General features: G+C 47.2%; 1 long non-coding RNA gene across 1 annotated transcript; it reads right to left on the bottom strand.

Annotated features, from left to right (window-relative positions):
* Positions 1–12: 12 nt before the first annotated feature.
* Positions 13–4,351, bottom strand: LOC123255523. Its single transcript, XR_006506772.1, has 5 exons — positions 4,281–4,351; positions 3,642–3,729; positions 2,010–2,079; positions 1,567–1,627; positions 13–142 (listed from the first exon to the last, which is right to left on the bottom strand). It is a non-coding gene; the product is annotated as an uncharacterized LOC123255523 (long non-coding RNA).
* Between the last annotated feature and the right edge of the window lie 467 nt (positions 4,352–4,818).

Here is a 4,818-nt window from a genome sequence, read left to right as displayed (position 1 = left end):
GCACTTCCAGAAGCCCCACCTATACATGTCTTCCCCGTCTCCATTCCAACCTTGTGATGTGACTCCAGGTAGTTGTCTTTGATTACTGGGGCTCTAGTCAGGGAAATATCCACACCAATGTCTCCATCTGTGAGGAAGAGGGCTGAAAGGAGGAAAATCAGGAACTAGCTCAGGAATCCTGGCCCCAATCTGAATGCCCCTCTTGGTTCTTTCTTCTCTATTTCAACTGTCTCTTCTCCCTCCCTTCCATATCACACATAGGGAGGGAACAAAACTGAAATTTGGAAACTGGGTCTCAAGCCACCAAAATTCTATCCCCATTCCAATTCTGATTTAGGGAGAAAATGGCTTATTTCTCTGACCTCAGATATCACCTGCATGCTCTCTTAAAATGGATCCAGGTCAGGACCTGTTTCTTTCCATGGACAGATAAAGGGGTATCTTTTTTTACATGGTCTATACTTTCGGGTGATTGAGGATGTGGCCATGACCTGAACTTCCTTTTTCCCCCTCAGGCTGTTCTCTATTCTGCAATCTCCCTTTCCCATTCCTACCACTGAATTTGTCCTAGGTAGAGTTTCTCCTTAGTTACAACCCTATCTGGAAGCCCCTATACTTACTATGAAAGCATAGAGCAGGAATTCATTCAGTCTCTGTCTAAGCAGCATAGTAGAAAGAGTGCTAAACCTGGAGTCAGGAAAATCTGAGTTCAAATCCAGTCTGATACTTACTAGCTGTGTGACCTTAGGTGAGTCACTTAATCTCCATTTGCCTTAGTTTCTTCAAAATGTGGGGATAATAGTAGCATCTAACTCTAGGGTTGTTTTGAGGATCAAATGAGATAATATTTATAAAGTGCTTAGCACAATGCCTGGCACATAGTAGTTGCTATATAAATGGTAGCTAATTACCATTACTATTACTGCTACCACTGCTGCTGCCACCTCCACCACCACCACCACTGCTGCCACTACTACTACTACTACTACTACTACTACTACTACTACTACTACTACTACTACTACTNACTACTACTACTACTACTACTACTACTACTACTACTACTACTACTACTACTACTACTACAATTAGACAGCTATCTCTATGGTTCACTACTTACAGCCTCCAGCAAGGCTTTGGACCATTCAACAATGAGATTAGGGGTCAAGTCAAGTGAACCAAAGGAACAAATATGAGAAATTGGCCATATTCCTTTTAGGGGCCAATGACATCTGTATTCATGGATCTAGGGGAACCTGCTCTTTGGCCCTTTTTTAAGAGAAAAGAAAAAGACTCAGAAGGTATGTAAGCCACTGTCCCACTAGTTGGGCTACCTGGCACGAATCCCTGGATCAGTCCATTGGAGTGTTTCTGCCAAGTTGATAGGAGCCATTAATGACTTATCTTTGTGCCCAACCATTGAGCTGAAACCAAATCCTTCTGGTTGTATTACTTCTGGTCTATATCTTTCCAGATTTAATCCTATGATCAATTATTTGTGAAGGATGGATATGCAAGAGGTCAGATGGGAAACAGAAGGAGGGCTTAAAAGAGGCCACATTTTACCTGCTTTGTCCTGGACAAAACCAGCCATGATGTTGGCGAGAACACTGATTTCTTTACACACCTGAAGTATGAGAGACAAGAGCAGAAAGGGAGATGTAGGGAGTGAGGACTAGGGAAGGAGCCTGATCCTCCCTCCCTTCCAGGTCTCCTCCCATCAGATGCCTTCACCATTCAACAATGAGATAGGGGTCAAGTCAAGTGAACCCAAAGAACAAATAGGAGAAATCAGCCATATTTCTTTTAGAGACCAAAGGCATCTATATTCAGGGATCTGGGGGAACATGTTCTTTGTGTCCTTTTTCAAGAGAAAAGAAAAAGATTATCATTGGCCAGAATTACCTAATACTGTTCCCCATAGCCTAGTCTCTAGGGACAGAACTTTGTAGCTCAGAGGAGGGCATTCTAGTGAAGGATCTTCTTGCCATCTATGGAAAACTCCTTACCTGCCCCTTCAGGATCAGCTTCATGGTGAAAGAGATGAAGTCTGTAAACAGCTGTTCAAGCCAGCCTGGTCTATTAGAGTAGAAAAACATCTGGTTCTTGTTCATTTTCAGCAGGCGGGAAATCTCTGGTCAGTCATAACTCAGGTGGAGTAGCTATGTTGACCCAAGCACTGAAATCTTAGGGAACTATTCCTCCCTGATACAACCCATGAGACCAGCTTCAGTATCTCTAATCTCGAGGTTCTCTACCATAATACAATTGGGATTAAAGGGGAAAGGTGACCCAGGGGTAAGGATTACTACTGTTAGAAATTTTGTGAGAATAGCAAAGGAGGCAGGAAGCGGTCCCATTAAGTAATAGCCACTAGTATATAGGCAGGGTGATATAAAGAGGGATGGGGTAAGTAGGAGAAGAATTTATTTATTAAGTAATGTCGGTAGAGGGAAGATGCAGAAGTATGAGTGAGAAGCAAGAGCTTTATCTCTTCTTCCTTCTCCTAGCCCACCATGTCAGAGGCCATGAGAGAAGGTCATGTAGTACCAAGCTGAGACTAGCTAAAAATGCAGTGTCTTCTTAGGACTATGTTGGTGAACCTATGGTATGTGTGCCGGAGAGGGCTGCTCCCCTCCCCCTCTCCATGTGCCTGAGTACATTTCTCACACGATCCACCCTGCTGCTCAGCAGCCCAATGGGAGCACTTCCTCCCTCCTCTGTCTGGGGTAAGGGGGTGGCTCAGGGGAACAAGGTGAAGGCAAAAGGATGAAGAGTGGGAAAAAAGGGCCCAAGACAAAGTATGGTTTGTTATTAATGGAGCAGGACACCATGGAAAGGGAAGGCAAAGCAGCACAGGAGCCCCAGCAATGCTGAACGAGGGAAAGGGGCAGGAAGGAACAAGGAATGGTTTTAGGAAATGGGAGTTTTGCCTCTACAGCCTCTAATTCTCAAAGGGATCTGAAGAGGGAAAGAACATTTCTAAACCTTCTTTGCCTGGATTTTCCCTCAATGCCAGAATTCCAGATTATAGCTCTTCTAGTGGTTGCAAATTATAGGGTCATAGATTAAGAGGTGGAAAGGACCCTTGAGGCTGTTTAGTCCAACCTCATCATTTTACAGATGAGGAAGCAGCCTCAGAGAGGTGATAACTTGTCCAAGGTCACACAGGTAGTCAGACCTTTGACTGCAAAACCAGTGTTCTATCCACTTTTTTTTTTTATCCGTCTTGGAGTCAATACTGTGATTTGGTTCCAAGGCAGAAGAGTGGTAAGGGCTAGGCAATGGGGGTTAAGTGACTTGCCCAGGGTCACACAGCTAGGAAGTGTCTGAGGCTAGATTTGAACCCAGGACCTCCCATCTCTAGGCCTGGCTCTCCATCCACTGAGCCACCCAGCTGCCCCTGTTCTATCCACTTTAACACACTGGGGACTTGATCCTGAAGAGTTCCATTGATATATAGTCACATGATTACATGTAATACAGCTGTCACAAGATTTTCCGTGTCTACCATTGTGGATAGATGCACACACATATGCTATATAGAGAGATTTAGAAAATTCGAGCAGAGGATGCCAGAGCTGGGAGGTCCCGAGGACACAGACGGTCAGAGCCAGCTCCTGGGGAGGGGCAGCACTTACTGTTTTTCTCCATGAAGGTGAAGGGCCAGCTTGTGGAAAGTCAAGTAGCAGTCGGAGGTGTCCGCTTGCACCCGTCCTCCATCGCAAGCTGCTCTCAGAGAATAAGCTCCCGTTATTGGCAGCCGCAGCCAGCAGGGGGAGCCAGCGCACCGCCTGAGCCTTGGCCTTGGTGGCGCATCCACTGTGCCGGGGACTTGGGGTGGGTGAGTGGGGAGTGAGGGGGGGTGGCGCACGGATACTGCCCTTTAGCAGTATCTCCCCCCTCCTGGGGTGGGACTACGGGCCCCCTGAGACTGCAAAAGCAGAACTGATTGTTCCTGTTCATAATCTTGCAGACTCTATTCCGTAGGTAACTAATCCGAGTTACGACAATCCAGGGAGCCAGGTAGACCTCATTCCCCCACGGCAGGTAAGGAAAAGGAGTTTAAAAACTCTAGAGCTAAAACGACTGAGTCAGGGTCACAAAACAAGCAGGGGATAGAGCGGAGGACAGAACCCCGGGGCTCTCACGCCCACACTCGCCCCCAAGTAGCTGCTTCGGACTCCTGGGGCTAAGGAAAGTCCAAATGCCAAGGCCAGGGCCAGGGGAGAGGGGAAGGGCCCCAGCCTCCAGGCGGGGCTCAGGACCGGCCTACTTACTCAGCCGGGTACTAATCTGGAGGTCGATGGAAGTGTCAATTTCGAAATCAACAGACTGACGAACTCTCAATCTGAAAAGGAAATAGGGAAAGTTAAGGCACGAACTTAAATTTTTCTGGCTCCATGGGACCCAAAGACTCAACCCCTCCCCCTGAAGAATCCAGGGGTCGGCCCTAGAACCAGTCCCCTTCACCCCTAGCGGGAGGAATTCTGTTGAACAAACTCTTAAGTCCCCACTAACTTAGACTATAAAATAGGAGATGTGGCACGGGAGTCCTGCCATGTTTTATGACCCTTTGAAAGTCGGCTGAGCTGTGCCGCTTGGATCGGGAGCTGATCAGTCAGAACTTTAGGTCCTGGGAGAGGTGTAACTGGCATAAAGTATCTAGGGGTGGGTCCCAGGGTCGCAGCATCTGGAGAAGGAGACTTCCTCCCCGAGGCAATATGGGGAAGGGGTATATGCTCCCCTGACCTCCCCCTACATACTGACCCCTCAGATTTTCATTCCTTTCTGTCTGAAGCCCACAGACATACCCTG

The sequence above is a fragment of the Gracilinanus agilis genome, unplaced genomic scaffold (genome assembly GCF_016433145.1).
Source record: "Gracilinanus agilis isolate LMUSP501 unplaced genomic scaffold, AgileGrace unplaced_scaffold47950, whole genome shotgun sequence".
Lineage (NCBI taxonomy): Eukaryota > Metazoa > Chordata > Mammalia > Didelphimorphia > Didelphidae > Gracilinanus > Gracilinanus agilis.
The sequence above is the reverse complement of the archived record's forward strand: the minus strand, read 5'-3'. Positions and strand labels throughout refer to the sequence as shown.